We start from the raw sequence: 21549 nt of genomic DNA, 5'->3' as shown, positions 1-21549 counted from the left end.
ACAATGGTGTATATATATATATATATATATATATATATACACACACACACACACACATATATATATACATATATATTATATATATATATATATATATATATATATATATATATATATACACCTCACGAATGTCAGTATTTGGGCAAAAATATATATATACACACACACATACATACATATATATATATATATATACATATATACATACACCTCACGAATGTCAGTATTTGGGCAAAAATAATTCTACACAAAAGAGATGGCTTTTTTGTCTGATGCCCATCACAATGGCAATCTTTTTATCACAAGCAAAAATTGCTGCCACCAGTGGACGACTTACTTTGACAAAAAATAACAACATCCTTGCCATCAAAATCCATATGAGCATCAGACAGTACACAAATATCACCCTCATCCTGTTGCACTTCTTCCACACGGGTAAAATCAAACTTTCTATGTCACCATCTTTACTTGTACTGCTCCTCCCCACATTTGTAGAGGGTGCAGAAATGGTAAAAGAAGGCTTCTCTACAAGTACAATGTCAGACTCACACATAGCTAACGTGGCCCTCCTAGACTCACCTCAGAGATTTGTTAACACAGTTTGTTCTTCAGCCTTAGGGGTATATTTAATAGAGATGTGCACCGGACATTTTTCGGGTTTTGTGTTTTGGTTTTGGATTCGGTTCTGCAGTCGTGTTTTGGATTCGGACGCATTTTGGCAAAACCTCCCTTAAGATTTTTTGTCGGATTCGGGTGCGTTTTGGATTCGGGTGTTTTTTTAAATAAATAAAAAAAAACAGCTTAAATCATAGAATTTGGGGGCAATTTTGATCCTATAGTATTATTAACCTCAATAACCATAATTTCCACTCATTCCCAGTCTATTCTGAACACCTCACAATATTATTTTTAGTCCTAAAATTTGCACAGAGGTCGATGGATGACTAAGCTAAGCGACCCAAGTGGGCGGCACAAACACCTGGCCCATCTAGGAGTGGCACTGCAGTGTCAGACAGGATGGCACATAAAAAAATAGTCCCCAAACAGCACATGATGCAAAGATAAATAAAAAATAATAAAAAAAAAAAAGAAGGGGTGCAAGCTGGAATTGTTCTTGGGCCCTCCCACCCACCCTTATGTTGTATAAACAGGACATGCACACTTTAACAAACCCATCATTTCATCGACAGGGTCTCTCACACGGCTGTGGCTGAAATGATTGGTTTGTTTGAGCCCCCACCAAAAAAGAAGCAATAAATCTCTCCTTGCACAATCTGGCTCTACAGAGGCAAGATGTCCACCGCCTCCTCATCATCCGATTCCTCACCCCTTTCACGGTGTACATCCCCTTCCTCACAGAGTATTAATTCGTACCCACTGGAATCCACCATCACAGGTCCCTGTGTACTTTCTGGAGGCAATTGCTTGTGAATGTCTCCACAGAGGAATGTATTATAATTCATTTTGATGAACATCATCTTCTCCACATTTTCTGGAAGTAACCTCCTACGCCGATCGCTGACAAGGTGACCGGCTGCACTAAACACTCTTTCGAAATACACACTGGAGGGGGGCAACTTAGGTAAAATAAAGCCAGTTTGTGCAAGGGCCTCCAAATTGCCTCTTTTTCCTGCCAGTATACGTACGGACTGTCTGACATGCCTACTTGGATGCTGTCACTCATATAATCCTCTACCATTCTTTCAATGGCGACAGAATCATATGCAGTGACCGTAGACGATATGTCAGTAATCGTTGGCAGGTCCTTCAGCCCGGCCAGATGTCAGCTATCGCTCCTGACTGCCCTGCATCACCGCCAGCGAGTGGTTTTGAAAATTTTATCCTTTTCCTGGCAGCTCCAGTGGCGGTAGAAAATGAAGGAGGAGCTGTTGGTGGGTCACGTTCTGCTTGACTTGACAAGTGTCTCACCAGGAGGTCTTTGAACATCTGCACACTTCTATCTGCCGGAAAGAGAGATCCAACGTAGGCTTTAAACCTAGGATCGAGCACGGTGGTCAAAATGTAGTGCTCTGATTTCAACAGATTGACCACCCGTGAATCCTGGTTAAGCGAATTAAGGGCTCCATCCACAAGTCCCACATGCCTAGCGGAATCGCTCCGTTTTAGCTCCTCCTTCAATCTCTCCAGCTGCTTCTGCAAAATCCTGATGAGGGGAATGACCTGACTTAGGCTGGCAGTGTCTGAACTGACTTCACGTGTGGCAAGTTCAAAGGGTTGGAGAACCTTGCACAACGTTGAAATCATTCTCCACTGTGCTTGAGTCAGGTGCATTCCCCCTCCTTTGCCTACATCATAGGCAGATGTATAGGCTTCAATGGCCTTTTGCTGCTCCTCCATCCTCTGAAACATATAGAGGGTTGAATTCCACATCATTACCACCTCTTGCTTCAGCTGATGGCAGGGCATGTTCAGGAGTGTTTGCTGATGCTCCAGTCTTCGGCACGCGGTGGCTGAATGCCGAAAGTGGCCCGCAATTCTTCGGGCCACCGACAGCATCTCCATTATGCCACTGTCGTTTTTTTAAAAATTCTGCACCACCAGATTCATTGTATGTGCAAAACATGGGACGTGCTGGAATTTGCCCACATGTAATGCACGCACAATATTGGTGGCGTTGTCCGATGTCACAAATCCCCAGGAGAGTCCAATTGGGGTAAGCCAATCTGCGATGATGTTCTTCAGTTTCCGTAAGAGGTTGTCAGCTGTGTGCCTCTTATCGAAAGCGGTGATACAGAGTGTAGCCTGCCTAGGAACGAGTTGGCGTTTGCGAGATGCTGCTACTGCCGCCGCTGCTGCTGCTGTTGTTGCTGCGGGAGGCAATACTTCTAACCAGTAGGCTCTCAGTGTCATAAAGTCCTTAGTCTGCCCTGCTCCACTTGTCCACATGTCCGTGATTAAGTGGACACTGGGTACAACTGCATTTTTTAGGACACTGGTGACTCTTTTTCCGACGTCTGTGTTCATTCTCGGTATCGCCTGCCTAGAGAAGTGGAACCTAGATGGGATTTGGTACCGGGGACACACTACCTCAAGCAATTCTCTAAGTCCCTGTGAACTAACGGCGGATACCAGACGCACGTCTAACACCAACATAGTTGTCATTGCCTGAGGTATCCGCTTTGCAACAGGATGACTGCTGTGATATTTCATCTTCCTCGCAAAGGACTGTTGGACAGTCAATTGCTTACTGGAAGTAGTACAAGTGGTCTTCCGACTTCCCCTCTGGGATGACGATCGACTCCCAGCAGCACCAGCAGTAACAACAGCAGCAGTAGGCGTTACACTCAAGGATCCATCGGAGGAATCCCAGTTAGGAGAGGACTCGTCAGACTTGCCAGTGACATGGCCTGCGGGACTATTGGCGTTCCTGTCTAAGGAGGAAATTGACATTGAGGGAGTTGGTGGTGTGGTTTGCAGGAGCTTGGGTACAAGAGGAAGAAGGGATTTAGTTGTCAGTGGACTGCTTCCGCTGTCACCCAAAGTTTTTGAACTTGTCAATGACTTCTGATGAATGTGCTCCAGGTGACGTATAAGGGAGGATGTTCCTAGGTGGTTAACGTCCTTACCCCTACTTATTACAGCTTCACAAAGGCAACACACGGCTTGACACCTGTTGTCCGCATTTCTGTTAAAATAATTCCACACCGAAGGGGTGATTTTTTTTGTATTTTGACCAGGCATGTCAATGGCCATATTCATCCCACGGACAACAGGTGTCTCCCCGGGTGCCTGACTTAAACAAACCACCTCATCATCAGAATCCTCCTTGTCAATTTACAGTGACATCTTCAATTTGAATATCAGGAACTGGACTGTGGGTGCTCCTTCCAGCACTTGCAGGGGGCGTGCAAATGGTGGAAGGAGCCACCGCTTCCCGTCCAGTGTTGGGAAGGTCAGGCATCGCAACCGACACAATTGGACTCTCCTTGGGGATTTGTGATTTAGAAGAACGCACAGTTCTTTACTGTCCTTTTGCCAGCTTAGCTCTTTTAATTTTTCTAGCGGGAGGATGAGTGCTTCCATCCTCATGTGAAGCTGAACTACTAGCCATGAACATAGGCCAGGGCCTCAGCCGTTCCTTGCCACTCCGTGTCGTAAATGGCATATTTGGCAACTTTACACTTCTCCTCAGATGATTTTAATTTAGATTTTTGGGGCAATTTACTGAACTTTTGTTTTTGGATTTTACATGCTCTCTACTATGACACTGAGCATCGGCCTTGGCAGACGATGTTGATGGCATTTCATTGTCTCTGCCATGACTAGTGGCAGCAGTTTCAGCACTAGGTGGAAGTGGATTTTGATCTTTCCCTATTTTACCCTCCAAATTTGTGTTCTCCATTTTTTAATATGTGGAATTATATGCCAGTAATATATATGGAATTAGACGGCAGTAATGTCTAGAATTAGATACCACTAGATAGATACCAGATACCACTGTGACTGGAATGATGATGACCTATGCACAGTGACAGGACACTACTACAGCACCCTACAGCAGCAAGATGCAGCACAAGACACTGGACTTTTAGTAATGTACTGTAATATACTGGTCACCACAATGCAGCAGCAAGACAATGAGCACTGATGAGGATACTAGAACGGACACTGGGCAGCGAGAACAGCACTGGACTATTGTACTGTAGTATACTGGTCACCACAATGCAGCACAAGACAATGAGTAGTGATCCTGAGCAATGATGAGGATACTAGAACAGACACTGGGCAGCAAGAACAGCACTGGACTATTGTACTGTAGTAGTATACTGGTCACCACAATGCAGCAGCAAGACAATGAGCACTGATGAGGATACTTGAACTGACACTGGGCAGCGAGAACAGCACTGGACTATTGTACTGTAGTATACTGGTGACCACAATGCAGCACAGATAATGAGCACTGATATTGAGCTGATATTGAGCTTTCCACTCAGAGAACGTAGCCACGTCCTCTCGCTATCTCGACAATGCACGAGTGAAAATGGTGGCGACGCGCAGCTCTTTATATGGAATCCGAATCTCGAGAGAATCCGACAGCGGGGTGATGACGTTTTGCCCCGATCGGGTTTACAGAGTAAGGCAGGAAGAACCGAGGCTGCCTCGGACCCGTGTAAATCACGTGAAGTTCGGGGGGGTTCGGCTCTCGGAGAACCGAACCCGCTCATCTCTAATATTAACTAAGGTGTAAGTTTATAGAAGTGGAATTTTTGCCCAGTGCAACCAGTCAGATTCTAGCTATTATCTTCTTAAAGGTGCTAGATAAATGATATGTAGAATCTGACTGGTTACTATGGGCAGCATCTCCACTTCCATAAACCCACACCATAGTACATATACCCCATAGCATTCTTTTCTGGGGGGCACTACTTTGTTCGTTTTAAAGCGACACCTCTACTAGACTCAAAGTGAGAAGTGGTTGCATCATCATCATATGAAGATACAGAAGAAGACGCCTGACTGCATTTGGTAACGGCTCACGCAATAGGCATTCCTCTAGTGCATGAAACAGCAGTAGCACTAGCAGTACAACCATTTGCAAACGGATGGCGGTCGTTAGGTCGACAAGCATTAGTTTGACCACTGAAGGTCGACATGCATTAGGTCGACATGTAATAGGTCGACATGCAAAAAGGTCGACGTGAGTTTTTCACAACATTTTTTTTTTTTTTTTTTTTCATTTTAGGACCTTTTCTCCTTACTTAACGATCCACATGGACGAACCATGCGAGGGGACGTGGTGCACTAATTGGGGTTCCCCGTCACTTTTTGAAGAAAACAACAGTCAAAAAACTAATGTCGACCTTGTAAATGTCGACCTAATGACCTTCAGTGGTAGATTTCAGGTGCCCTTTCTTAAAATTTGTGTCCCCTGGACAACCTTTAGTAGATGTTTAAGTACTATCATGACTGGCAGAAGCCACAGCACTAGTACTGGGTTGCTGCTCCTGCTCCATCATCAACTGATCCATATCATATATTTTTTCTACTACACACTGCAACTCACATCGATTCTAGTAATGGTTGCACACTGGCACCTAATGAACATTATTCTTATTTTATAACAATGCCTGAGCTTAAAATTACACATTTTATTTTTATACACACCACTGCAACTCACTGCACTTGAAGTAATTGTGGCACACTGGAACTTAATGAATGTTATTTTTATACAGTTTTACGGTGCCTTCACTGAACATGCAACACAATGCCTCACAGTGCTGTAGACCTTCACTAAAGTGATGCAACGGACAGCGCTTCTGTTTGACAGAAGTTATTATATTTATTACAGTAGTGCAGCACTCCACAGCCCTTAAGTCTGACACAGTTCCAGTAGTACTGCAGCCCACAGTCCTTCACTGATAGCCACAGAGCTGCAGCCAACAGCCCAACACCCTAACCCTCTGGCGTCCTGTGTGAAATTGTGCCCAAACCAAGAGGGAGGGACTTTTAAAGAATACAAAACACGCAAGATGAGATGTGGAAAGATGATATTTACGCTCGTTTTGGATCCGAGCCTGGCCGAAAAACCTGAGCCAGGTTTGGAACTACTCGGAAACACCAAATTCGCATGAATTCAGTTTTCGGAAAACCTAACCCATACATCTCTAGTATATACAAAAGCTGGATTTCAAAATTGTGCGTAAACTTTTTCTAAGCTTGTGATGGGCATCCTGTTTCACTTGAGGGCTGCTTGGGAGTTCCTCTAACCTTCAAAAGGGGCTGCACATAACCATAAATGTAATAGAACAATATATTTAACCTTCCTAGGATGTTCATGTCTTTTTTGACCCATATCAAATTTATTTCTTTTAGATCTATTATATTTTTTGGAATTTAAAAAAAAATATTTTGTGACTTTGTTTCCATAGTCATAGTTAATATTCAGTTATGTGTAACTTTTTATTTCAAATGGTAGTTTGTGTACAGTAAAAATTGTAACACGTTGTTCAGGTCAATTTTGACCTATGTTGACTTTTCAGTACATACCATGTACGAGTACCGCAATTTTCAATATATTATTCAATTATTATTGCTGTGACAATGCATTCGTGCACTTGTATATAACGGAACAACTTACAGACTAACACACTTACAAATTTTCTATGACTGCCTTTCAATATTTGTTCAAACGTCTAAAATTGTATTGATGGATGTAAGCTAAATATTTCACAAATATTTTGTCTGTATTGTGTAATTTTAGTTTAGAAAATAAACAAATAATATACACTAGTGCAAATTTTCTTGTTCTATCAAACGAATGTAAAAATAAATATATGTAATAAATACAGGAAAAACACGTCATACATTGTATTGTTCCAAAGTTTACAGTGATTTTCAGGGGTGAATGATTGAATTACAGCATTTTTATTCCATAAATGCAGAGTGGTTCATTAAATTCAATACTTATTATAGTTATGGTTATAAAAACAAATACAATAAAGGAAGAAAAAAAAACAATAACTAAATAAATAATGAAATGACCAATATTAAATAAAATGTGCCTATAATTCCATAACATTGAATATTACACTATGGGTCATTTTTGACCCGAACACCTTAGGTGTATGCTCCATTGCAACACCCTAGGAAGGTTAAGAGACACCCATCTGAAAGAACATATCCGCAGGTATTATGTAAGTGTTGCAAGCTGCCTGTTAACCATGTCTGTCCTAAATCTTTTCATCCACATTAAAAAAAACCCCCAAAACAATAAATCCAAGTTTACAATCAACCAGTTTCTGTTTTACTTCGGAATCTGATATATAGTCAGAGCAAAGCGTTATACTCAGGGTCGGACTGGCCCACAGGGGTACAGGGGAAACCACCGGTGGGCCCCACTGCCTGAGGGCCCACTCCTTCCTCTAGGGATCAGGTTCAAGACTATGCACTTGTATTATACATGGTAGATATGTTGCATTACACTGCACTAGACTATTATGTATTTCAAGCCTCTGTGGAGGCTGGCCACACCCCCTTTGTAGGCTGGCTACACCCCTAAGTATGGGCCCCTATAACTGCATTCCCCCGGTGGGCCCTTCATGTCACAGTCCGACACTGGTTATACTGTAGAGGCAGAACTACCATAGGTGCAGCAGGTGCATTGCATCAGGGCCCCTGAGGACTAAGAGGCTCACTGCAGCCCAGACCAGCAATGAGTTATCCCCTGGCCTCCCTGCAGACCATTTTGAGCAATGTCAGAGAATGGCCCAGTGCAGAGAGCTTAGGCACCAAGCATGACATTGTGCTTGTACCCCTGTCACCCACTGTCTCTCATTGTCACCCACTTCCTCTCCCTGCATTCCGCTGTCACCCTCTGCCTCCCTGTCTTATGCTGCCACCCTTTCCTCGTCAACCACTCTCGTGGCATATTGTGGACTTGGGTTGGGGTGGAGGAAGGGGGGGGGCAAATTATATTTTTGCACCTGGGTCCACCACTCACAAGTTCCACCACTGATACTGCATCTACCACAAAGTGCAGGACTTGGTCAGCTGTGATCTGAGTACATCAATTTTTCAATTTATGATTAAAAGTTACTTACTTTTAGCCCTTAATTTTCTCTTTATTCCAGGGTCTCTCAAAACTAGAATCTCCCAAGAACAAAAGTTGACAAGAAGGGCAAAAGAACAAGGCTTTCACAAATAATAATTACCAGTGTTTTTCTCCATATAGAAGAGATTACCAAAGTACACCCTGATCTCCCATAGCAGAGTTAATAAAAATAAAAATAATAATAATAATTGGCAAAAGGACACGCAGAACACAACACGGGGTGCAATCAGGATCCCTGCAGAACACCGACAGCTGGATCCTGAAGGTCACAATCTCGCCACATAACGCCATTAAGTAGTGGGGTTAGATACTAGGGGGAGGGCTGCATAAGGTTAGGCTGGGGTGGTTAGGCTGAGGGAGGAGGACGTTAGGATTAATGGAAGGCTTAGGGGTAGGGTAAAAATACTTAACATGACCTGTCAGGATTCTGACCTTTGAACAGCTGCTGTATGTATTTTGACTGCTGGGATTTCATACTCAACCCCATCCCACAATGCTTAAGATATACAATGCAAAACATTTCTTATTTATCCATTTATTTTGATAGCATTAAAGAGGGAGGGACTTTTAAAGAATACAAAACACTCAAGATCAGACGTGGAAAGATGAAGTTTTCCATCATTTTGGATCCGAGCCTGGCCGGAAAACCTGAGCACAGGCTTGGAACTACTTGGAAATACCAAATTCGCATGAGTTCAGTTTGCAAAACATTTCTTGTTTATCTATTTATTTTGATAGCAATAAACACCCATCAGCCATAACATTAAAACCATCTGCATAATATTGTGTAGGTCCCCCTCGTGCCACCATAAAAGCTCTGACCCGTCAATACATGGACTCTGGAAGACTTCAGATGGTGCCCCATGGTATCTGGCATTAAGAGGTTAGCAGCAGATCTTTTAAATCCTGTAAGTTAAGAGGTGGGGCCTCCATAGCTTGTACTTGTTTTTTGGATGGATATCTGGGGAATTTGGAGGCCAACTCATCATAATTGAACACTATGTCATGTTCCCAGAACCATTTTTGAACAATTTTGGCAGTGTTGCAGTGTACATTACCCTACTGAAAGAGGCCACTGCCATTAGGAAATACCATTACCATAAAGGGTGTACTTGGTCTGCAACAATGTTTAGGTAGATGGTACCTGTCAAAGTAACATACACATGAATGCCAGGACAAAAGGTTCCCAATAGAACATTGTCCAGAGCATCACACTACCTTCCCCTGCTTGCCTTCTTCCCATAGTGCATCCTGGTACCACCTATTCCCCATGTTAACAATGCATAAGCACCCTGCTGTCCATATGATGTAAAAGAAAATGTGATTCATCAGACCAAACCAGTTTCTTCCATTGCTGTATGTTCTGGTTCGTACGCTCCTGTGCAAGCTGCAATGCACTGTGTAGAATTAAATATTTGGGGTGGAGGTCACCTAAAGGCAATTTTTTTTGTCCACACTTCAATAGTCTCCTTTTATATTCAAATGAGCATAAAATGGAAAATAAAGTTTACGGGGACAGTGTAATATGTTCAGATATATTCACATTCATTCACACAATGCCATTTATACAAAATCCATTAATACAAAAACAATGGGCTCCCAAAGGTAAACTTTGGAGGCTTTACCAGGTGTTTGTTATCCGACCAACACACGTCTTTGAAACAATGAGGTGTCCTGAACCTCTTCCACAGCTTCTTGCAACAAAGATCTGGATCAAGAATTCCAATGTAATCAGACTCCAACGCATTTCAAGTAAACACTCTTTATCAAGAGTGTTAACTTTTGGTAGGTACTTACCACTGCATTCTGGGAACATCCCATAAAACCCGCCGTTCTGGAGATGTAGTCATCTAGCCATCACAATTTGGCTCTTGTCAAAGTTGCTTAGATGCCTACACTTGCCCGTTTTCCTTGCTTACAACACATCAAATTCAAGAACTTTAATAATAAATACATTAAAAAAATGGCTTAGTGAATTTAAATAAGGGATATCAAATCCTAAAAAGTTTGTAGAAGTTCTGTATTGGGACAAATAAATTAATAATCCAGATTCTTCTCCCAAGAACGGAAAAAGAAGGTGAATACAAACATGGATCAGACAGCAAGCTATTAACTACAATTAGGTTCCCTCGTGCTACAAAATATAAGAGACCTGTACCGGCAAATGCACTTGAAACCAGTCTAATTACACCTAATGCATTCATAGATTTCTAAAACATGGAATAAAAGCTTAAAGCACAAATACCAAGTGCCAATGGAAAAAAGTACAAGGCTTATCTGCACACCTTGGTTCTTAAATATGTGTAAGAGCCGAGGAGGAAGCTGCCAGAGTTTCAGGGTTTATGTGCAGTACAAAGACAAGTTTGTAATGTCAGCTAAAGGGCCGTACACACGGGAGAGATGTGGGGAGAGATGTGTGCCGAGCGACCGAGTACACACTGCTCAGCACACATCTCTCCCCCCACTCACTACAGCGCGATGTGTGATGAGCGGTGTCAAAGTCGAAAAATATTGCAGAACACACCTCACGTACAAACTACACACAGATGGCCTCCGCGCGTGTACTTGTTCTGCTGTGCGTGCATATATTCGCAATTTGCATATGGTCGCTCCCGCGGTCGTGCGCATCAGCGCGTGGTATGGGTATTTACGGTAGAGTTCGTGGATGCATGGATAGCTATCAAAACACATTACATATTTAATCCAAATAGTGCACAATGTACACATAGTCCCCCTGCACCACATCAGGAAGTAACAGCAGTTTAAAGGGTTTCAGGACAAAGGGATTCACCTTTTCAGAATAGGAGGGGACAGAACAAGGTTATAAGGTGGTGTTTGGTATCCAGCTGAAGGGTATTTTAAGGCTAACATTCCGGTGTTGGTTTGAGGAAGATCGCATGTTCCTGCGGATAGTTACGTGCTGGAGCAGAATATAGATATAAACTGTATTTACTGTACATTATGTATGCGGCGGGAATCCAGAGGAGACCACCCACATGAGCAGTTGGATCAGACATCGCCCACCTATTCAAACCGACCTATGACCTCTCCTGTACTGTAAATGTGCATCCCTGTGTCCAATGGACAGAGAGATTACAGTATCTATTGTATTGCTTTTTGGAAGAAGTGTATAAAGAGAGCCTGTTGCTGGCCTGGTCATACACAAGACTCACAAAGTTATCTATTAGATGACAGAGGACCGGGCCGGGAAGCGCAAGCGAATCTACTCACGTATGTACCATTGAATGTAGCCATTTACTCTGTTATATTGTATTGTATTATTTGTATTGTAACCCCCTTTCAGCAATAATACGCTGTGGTTTCGGAACCCAGCGGTTTAATCACAATCTGGTGTCGAGTCTTCATTGCCCTGCTAAGGTTTAAAGTGTTTTATCATTGCATTGCATTACTGTAAAGGTTTAAAGTGTATCTCTGGGTGTGTGCGCGCTGTGTGTACTTTGTACCCCCAGCTCGGCGTTTGTACGCAAAGTCCATACAGTGATAAGGGACTCAGTACGCAAACAGTGTATAAAGTACGTAGCGTGTGTACTAAGTTTAGCGGCCGCAACGGCTCCATGGTAAAGTGTATTCTAAGTGTGTATAAGGTATAGCTTTCATTCCTGTAAGATAATCAGCATTATCAATTGGGGGCTCTCCGGTTTTCCACTTACTTACTACCTAACAGGTCACAGCAGACTAAATCTATCAGCAAAAGGGTGGACAGAAAGTATCCTACGTATCCTTTTCTTGGTCGATGGATGCACTGAAAACCCTGCTTGATGCGGATTAGATGGCGTCTGCTCTGTATGGTTTGTAGAGGTGCTGGTAGAACCCGTAAGGTAAACAGAAAAAAAGCTATTTAAAATCTGTGAAAAATTTTTTGGCGCCAAAACCGTACTCTTTGCATACTCTCTCACATTGTTGCCATAACATTCAGATTGCTAGATTCATTTAAACCTATGTGAAACCGGACATATTTTTGTTGCTATATAGTTAAAACTAAAATAAATGTTAAGGAAGTAAGTGTAAGACACACACGCAGCCTGGCCTAGTTGTAAAGGTTTATACAGAAAGAAACTGTGTGTTGTGTTAAGTGAGCAATTATAGTTAATATTGCTCACATTTATAGAATTGTGTGATTTGTGCTATTGCGGACGTACGGTTTTGTACACGTGTCTCGGACAAAGTACAATACCGCGTACGCAGTGTAAGAGACACGCACGATCGAGTGTTTACGCAAATTGCGTAAGAAGTACGGTCGCTAAGTACAAATTACACAATAGTTCGTTTAGTTTAAAGGTGGGACAGTAGCCATGCTACAATATCACCAAACCACCCGGTTTCTAAAGAAATTTAGTATAAAAACAAAATTTAGTATAAATATTTTTTTTTTAAATTGCCTCTGGAGGTAAAGCTGCCAACTTGAATGAATCCTAATTTTCTGTACAGAAAAATAAAGTGTATTTGAGTGAGCGAATGCAGGAGTAAGTGGATACTGAACCCAAGAACTGAAGTGGTCTAGGTGGTCTAAGTTAGGTGGCCTAGGTGGACACACTGGGTTAGTAGAGGCCCGGTGGTGTAGGGTTCGCAACCGTGCGTTATTAACTAGGTGGTCTTAGTGGACTGAGTGGTATCCCATACAACTCTTAGTGGTCTAGGTGGTCTAAAGCAATCGTAGGGCATATAGATTGCTAGTATCTATAGGCTGTGCTATTGCATCACATATCCGTTTGTTCTGCACAGCGCAACGTGATATTATTGTGTCATATGCGCTGTGGAAGAGCATACGCAGACGTGATTGTATAGACAAAGGGGTTTTTCTTTGATAACTTCGGGAAATCTCCCTGGTGGGCTTCACTGGAAAGGGTGAAAGATAGTTATCTAATTTCTCTGTTTTTCACCCTACAAACAATTCCAGTTGAAAGATACCGAAAAGGAAATTTTCACTGCCTCTCTCAGGAAAATATTCCCTAGGGTGGGCAGCTTTGAACCAGAGGTACTGCAGAATGTAAGCAGTAGAATATGTCTTCTTAAATCCAGAAAACAAAGGATTAGACATAATGATTGTTTAAAATTATGGCAACAGGAGGGGGATATGCAAAGAGAACAAATTCGCAAAACAGGTTCAAAACCTAGCGGGAATGAGAACACAAACACACCATTGTCGACACAGGTCGAAGGGGAAGAGATGGCTACAATCAACGGTATATCCGTAAATGATAGTAGTATGCAAAAACAATGTATTAACCCTAATTTTTGCAAGATGTATCCTGTTTTGAAGTCTTTTCAAGGTTATAGGTCACAAGAAGATGTAGGATCCAGCCAAATCGCAGCTCTCCTCCAAGCAGTCACTTTGCAGGACACTCAGGTGTGGCCTGTCCAACCAGGTAGAGCAGTAACAATATTCCCCAATGAAAGAACTAGTGAGGTCACAGCTACCGGTAAGTGTGAAACAGTTCAGTGCACAGAGACAACAACACCTCACAGTAAACAGATTAGGAACGGAATGGTAGAATTACACCCTGTCTTGGAAATAGTAACTCCCAATGGGGGAACAGATAGTCAGGGAGTAATCCTCACCAGGAATAATGCAATGTATTGCCCATGGCCCAGAGATGAGCTGCGATCAATCATTTCAGAATTCCCCGACCCTCGGAAGCATTTAGCCAGATGTCAGAAATTTATCAGAGATCTGGGTAATGCGTATGAACCAACAAACAAACACTGGCGGATAGTTTTGAAAGCGTGCCTACCCCCTAATATTGACACCCAAAAATGTATCACTGATTGTAGATTAGAGTCGGATAGTCCTATGACTGACAAACACAATCAGGAGAACTTAGAACGAATTAATAGACAACTAGAGTTGTGTTTCCCCATTAATGTTAAGTGGAGAAGAATTTTCTCCATAAAACAGAGGGAAAATGAAATGACATCTGAATATTTCCATCGGGCCCTGCAAATAATGGATAGATACATTGGGGTATCAGATACAGGGAACGATGCGAATTATAGGGAAGTGGCTGTCTCTGTGCTAATGGACGGACTCAATAAGACAGTAAGGGACAGGGTACAAACATCTTTGCCTACTTGGAGTAAGGCCACAGTAGCTTGTCTTAGAGAGTGCGAAATTGAACACCATAAAAATATTACTAGGCGTAGAGAAATGCAGGAGGAGAGGCTGAGGATTGAAAGAATACAGGCTCTTACACCAAAGTCTCATCAACCTAAACCCCAAAACACAGATAGTAAGAAAGGACCTAGGATATGCTACACTTGTAGGAAGGAAGGGCATTTTGCCAGAGATTGTAGGAGTAGTAGAACACATAGCCAATATAGACCCCTAGACAGAGAAAACAAGCCACATTATTAAACACATAGACGGGATCAAGGGACATATAGTAAGGAATCACGAGCCATATAGAGAACACAGATTCGGTTAATGGGAAGAACAGAATAAATGCAACTTTACCCTTTGGACAGAACTTGCTGGGGTTAGGAGGAGGTCTCTAAACTTTTGCTACTCTCTCTTGCAGAAGTGACCTCTAAGTAACTTAACAGGAGTTTTTGTTAAAGATGGCATACATATAGAGTGCTCCCACCCAGGAAGCACAAAATATGTTGGATACCCACGAAGACCAATGTTGCATTTCATTGTTCTAGATGCATGTCCATCACAGGTAGAGGAAATTATCTCAAAGATACCGGGTTCCCTATGAACTTAGAATGGACAGGACATTGGATTGATGGCGGGGATAGTCACAGTAGAGATATAACACACATACAATTTCTATTAGGAGAGCAGACCGAGTAGAGAATCGTTCCAGCGTAGTGCCCAATCCAGATGTCAAATTTTGTAAAATATTCTTTGCCTCTACAAACTTATCTGTTACTAAACTCTAAGTGATTTGTCTTCAAAGTTTCCTCGTCATCTCTTACGTTCACCGACAGGATTACAGTTCAAACGTCACATGCCTACTCGGTCTTTCAGAGTTCTGCCCAAATCCAGTATATCTCACCAGCATAGGGACACCAGTATTTACGCAGTGTGCCTGGTCATGCACAAAGGGTGGAGAATGAGAATACTGGTGAAGGGAGACTGTGCATAGATACAGATATGCATGATGGTGTGACAGCCTGATGGTGAACGCAAATCTGACAAATTTTCTTTTTACTACTTCCCCTCTCTTTTCACTTTCCACAGACTGTTTACTTCACACAACTGATAATACACAACAGTTAAACACATTGAAATGCAAGATTTGTGTTCATTACAGGAAAAGGCAGTCTGGAGGAAAAAAGGGGTTTGGCCAGGAATCCTCAGGACTGTGGACAGGTGGACAAGGTAAGCCAGTGGCCCCCAGAGCATATCTTCCAAGCTTAGCTGAGGCGGCACACGGTCTGACTCATCTGGGTAAAGAGGGTATGTGTAAGCTGGTGAGAGCCTACTGGTGTGCGCCAGGATTCTCTTCTCATGCAGGTAAGAGAGCAATGACATGTTTTACTTGCTTGAGGAAGAATATTGGAAAGTCAATACCAACAGAGCCATCCCATATCCCTCCGACAGACGGTCCTTTTCAGGTAATACAAATCGATTTCATACAGTTACCACCCTGTAGGAATTTAAAATGTGTTAGTTTGCATTGACGTATTTTCAAATTGGGTAGAAGCGTTCCCTGCTGCCACAAATACTGCTACGTTCACTGCAAAGAAAATTGTGCAGGAATTTGTGTGTAGATATGGTATCCCTAAAATGATTGAACGTGATAGAGGTACCCATTTTACAGGTGAAGTCTTTCAGGTCATGTGCAAACTGATGGGAATTAATAGCAAGCTGCATACTCCGTACCGTCCACAGGCGAGTGCAAAGGTGGAGAGAGTGAATAGCACTATTAAGAACAAGCTGAGCAAATTAAAGGTTGAAACTGGATTGTCGTGGCCAGAAGCTTTGCCACTAGTGTTGTACAGCATCAGAACCACTCCCAGGTCTCCCCTTAACCTATCACCCTTTGAAATTCTTTTTGGTCGACAACCTCATGTAATGATAGACCCCCAGGATGATTTGAAATGTAATAATGAAGTGACTGTGAAATATTTGGTTGGGATGAGCCAGCAGCTGAGAAATCAACAAAGAAATTTAAAGCTGGCGATTCCTGACCTGCCGAACAGTAATTGTCATGACATTGAACATAGGGATTATGTGATGATTCGAAATTTCTTACGCTCAGGTTGCCTCATAGACAGGTGGGAAGGACCGTATCAAGTCTTGTTAACCAGCACAACAGCATTGAAAGTCGCCGAAAGATTGACGTGGATCCACTCGTCCACTGCAAGAAGGTCACTGACCCGGAGAGAACTCGTGACAAAGAACAGAGTGTAGAGAATCTGGAGTGTCTGTTCCGGGAAAGTTGAGAGGCAGGACTGTTGAAAGGCATCTGAGCACAGAGAGTAACAAGAGCTAGAACGGTTGTCATACCACTTTCTTTTTTCACCTCCCCCTGCATTTTTCCTTTCTTTTCTCCTTCTCATTTTCCTCCTTTCCCCTAACGAAATGGATCGATCACAAGAAACTGCGTTTCAGGTTCTGTTAGTAATTCTGGTTTTGATAAGGACAGTTTGTTTTGGTGAGGGTCCCAGAGAGGTCGAGCAGGGATCTGGAATGGGTTCTGATGGCAAGTATGAATTTGTAGGATCTCAGGATCAGCACATCATTTTGGTAAAGGCTGGCATCAGTAAGCGCTCTGGTAGTCACGGAGCTCAGAGGCACTGTGAGGGGTTATTGTCTGATGAATATTGTATTTGTAGGAATTGTGAGAATATAGTTGAGGATGGGTGCATCCAGAGATGTCAGTCCAACCTTAATATCGACATGGACCGGCATCCGTTGAGTGATTACCACTCACTAGTGGGTAAGGTCTAAAACCAGACAGAATGTTGGGTGTGCTCACAGGTACCTCAAGGTCAGAGCAAGTCAGGATTAGTACCATACCCTTTAGCAATAGATGAGGTACTCGAATTACGGGGTGGGAGACCGGTGGACAAGAAATTCAATATTTCTAGGCCCCCTAGTTTGAAGCTCCACCAGTATCATGTAGACAGATCCTTAGTATGTTTTAATATTTCCAATTACCGAAAACCACGAAATTAGGAAGTGACGTGGAATAACCAGACAATGACCTTTTCACACAGAGCTGATAGGATACCCATAGACTCTGAACTTGTACGCCAAATAGCCAACAGTGGGAGGTATTTTCGGTATAGGTATACCCGTGGAAGCAAGACCATGTGGGTTGGAAAAGTATCGCCAGGGTATTGTGCTCATATCATCCAGCCCGATACTTGTACTGAGCAGATGGGAGAACTAGGGATGGGTTTATTTACTTGGAAAGTTTGTAATATGGTGAGGTTATATTTTGTCCCCTATGTTCTCCCAGATGATGCCTATTTCATATGTGGGAGGAAGGCGTACAAGTGGCTTGCCCCGAGCTCAGAGGGATTGTGTTACATTGGGAGAGTACTGCCAGAGGTCATGACCATAACCCATGATAAGATGAAAGACGTTCACCGCAGTGCTCAGGCTCCTTATACTCATACTCACTATGAACACATCGTCAAGAGACACCTCATAGATAGGACAGAGCACGCAGCCTCTGATTTGATCCACGAATCCACCGGGATTCAATTCCTTCTCGCATTAGACATCACACGTACTGCCAGAGGAATTATAAATTATAGGTATATCCATGCGCTAGCGAACTTGATAGATAAAATCACTGAGATGTATGACGACACCTTCAGGTATACGGGAAGGGAGTTACAAGCTTACAAGAGGGAACTGATTCAGCACAGAATGGTCCTAAATTATATCACAGCCGTGACAGGTGGGTACTGTATTACTCTGACAACTCAATATGGGGTGAAGTGCTGTACGTATATTACGAACAGCACTGATGATCCAACGGAGATTATCGATCAAAAGATGGACGATATCTTGCAGTTGAAGTGGGAGTTCAGGAGGAAACACTACCTTACCTTGGCGACTGTGAGTAATGAACTGACCGGCTGGGTCTCATGGTTGAACCCACAAAATTGGTTCTCAGGTTCAGGAGAGTGGGCTCAAAATGTTATTATGAGTGTAGGGAAGTTTCTCCTTTGTATCCTGGGAGTCGTCATAATTATTGGTTTGATATTTAGGTGTGTTCGAATTCTGACGCGGCGCAAGCACTGCACAAAGTTGATGAGTCTAAGGAGCAAGGGCGCAGTTATAGCAGCAGATTTAATTTATGACCCATCCATAGAGACGGTGTTATGATAAGGATTGTAAATGAATTTCATGGCCTGTTTCTTTCACCCGCTTTTCTTTTGTTTCCCCCTCTGCCCAGATACATCCATACGGAAAAGACATCTGCCCTACCCAAAATGTTTATGTGAATATATTTTAGATATGTGTCTTATCTTCATCTCTGCAACCTCCAGTTAATAGCACACATAGTCGACAGGTGATATCCACATATACTAGCACTCACATATGTCTCCCCTCCGTGTATCATCAACTAAATGTGCGCCCCATTTGTTGGAACAATCCGACAAGAGCTCGGTAGTGTTTGTTGGCCCATTTACAGACCCTTAGTACGGGATGAGAAGGATTTAATGTATACTTCGCAATAACTCGAAGCTTACTTAGAACATCTACGGCACGATGATACATGCCCCTCAGACATGGATTCATACATACATGCTTTTTACTATCCCACTAGGTCATACATTTCCTACCTACCACTCTCCCCCGACCATCCAAAACTTCTGTAGATATTGTGTAGATATTTTTCTGTTTAGTGATTAGATAGTGGCAGTTATTGGTGACTGCCAAATGGTGGACTGTCAAAGTCGAAAAATATTGCAGAACACACCTCACGTACAAACTACACACAGATGGCCTCCGCGCGTGTACTTGTTCTGCTGTGCATGCACATATTCGCAATTTGCGTATGGTCGCTCCCACGGTCGTGCGCATCAGCGCGTGGTATGGGTATTTACGGTAGAGTTTGTGGACGCATGGAGAGCTATCAAAACACATTACATATTTAATCCAAATAGTGCACAATGTACACATAGTCCCCCTGCACCACATCAGGAAGTAACAGCAGTTTAAAGGGTTTCAGGACAAAGGGATTCACCTTTTCAGAATAGGAGGGGACAGAACAAGGTTATAAGGTGGTGTTTGGTATCCAGCTGAAGGGTATTTTAAGGGTAACATTCAGATGTTGGTTTAAGAAAGATCGCATGTTCCTGCGGATAGTTATGTGCAGGAGCAGAATATAGATATAAACTGTATTTACTGTATATTATGTATGCGGCGGGAAACCAGAGGAGACCACCCACATGAGCAGTTGGATCAGACATCGCCCACCTATTCAAACCGACCTATGACCTCTCCTGTACTGTAAATGTGCATCCCTGTGTCCAAGGGACAAAGAGATTACAGTATCTATTGTATTGCTTTTTGGAAGAAGTGTATAAAGAGAGCCTGTTGCTGGCCTGGTCAGACACAAGACTCACAAAGTTATCTATTAGATGACCGAGGACCGGGCCGGGAAGCGCAAGCGAATCTACTCACGTATGTACCATTGAATGTAGCCATTTACTCTGTTATATTGTATTGTATTATTTGTATTGTAACCCCCTTTCAGCAATAATACGCTGTGGTTTCGGAACCCAGCGATTTAATCACAATCTGGTGTTGAGTCTTCATTGCCCTGCTAAGGTTTAAAGTGTTTTATCATTGCATTGCATTACTGTAAAGGTTTAAAGTGTATCTCTGGGTGTGTGCGCGCTGTGTGTACTTTGTACCCCCAGCGCGGCGTTTGTACGCAAAGTCCGTACAGTGATAAGGGACTCAGTACGCAAACAGCGTATAAAGTACGTAGCGTGTGTACTAAGTTTAGCGGCCGCAACGGCTCCATGGTAAAGTGTATTCTAAGTGTGTATAAGGTATAGCTTTCATTCCTGTAAGATAATCAGCATTATCTGCAGGGGGGGGGGGGGGGGGGGCACTCATTTCACACAGCAGTGAAATGAGCAAGGTGCTAGATAGAGGCCACTCTAGTACCGGCGATAGCGACGCGCGGGGCCGCGCATCACTATCACTGTGAGGCATACACACAGAGAGATCCATGCTTAACTTCTAAAGGAGCGATATTCTAAACAATCTGACTAGATTGCTTAGAATTTAAGCATTATCGCTCCGTGTGTACCCCCTACAGCGATAGCAATGCGCAGCCCCGCGCATCGCTATCGCTGGTGCTAGATTGGCCTGCTGGGTGAAATGAGCGCCCCGTCTCCCCCCGCACGCTCAGCACAGATCGCTCAGCACACATCTCTCCCACATCGGCCCGTCTATATGGGCCTTTTATGGGCCTTAAGCAATCTGGTCAGATTGCTTAGAATTTAAGCATGGATCTCTCAGTGTGTATGCCCCTCCCCTCATTAGAGGTGGCAGAGACCACTACTTTGCACATTGTAGGTATATAAATGTTTCTAGTAGAAAAAACTGTTGTAGTTCTTTTAGAACTTCACAAAGTATGACACTGAAATAAACAGCTCTAATGTAACTTTACTTTCCAGGATTAACTAATGCACATTGATGAGGGGTATAATAAGTGGTACTGTAAAAAAGAAATATCTAAAAAGGTAGTTTGCAGGACCTTACAGACTTTCACCTTTGCAGTCAGGCCTTGAATGTGGAAAGAGAAAAGATGCCTTGTACAAGGCAGCAGAATTGTAGGGTCAGTGGCTTGTAATAATAATAATAATAATAATAATAATAATAATAAAAAAACACTCAATCTGTATTTGTGGGCAGACAGACTGCGGCAGTATCGCAAATTTAAGCATTAAACAAAGCAAAGAAACCTATCTGATCTGTCCTTAATGACCCTCACAGTCTGGTAATAAAGAGGTCACTGCCCCCTACCACA

At 42.8% G+C, this 21549-nt stretch overlaps 1 protein-coding gene across 1 annotated transcript in view; it reads right to left on the bottom strand.

The window, feature by feature from the left end:
- Positions 1 to 21549, bottom strand: part of GREB1L (GREB1 like retinoic acid receptor coactivator) — a 331061-nt gene that overhangs the window by 154468 nt on the left and 155044 nt on the right. The gene's annotated exons all lie outside the window — the stretch shown is intronic.

This window comes from Pseudophryne corroboree, chromosome 5, assembly GCF_028390025.1.
Source record: "Pseudophryne corroboree isolate aPseCor3 chromosome 5, aPseCor3.hap2, whole genome shotgun sequence".
In the NCBI taxonomy this organism is placed as follows: Eukaryota; Metazoa; Chordata; class Amphibia; order Anura; family Myobatrachidae; genus Pseudophryne; species Pseudophryne corroboree.
This window is presented reverse-complemented; position numbering and strand designations above follow the sequence as displayed.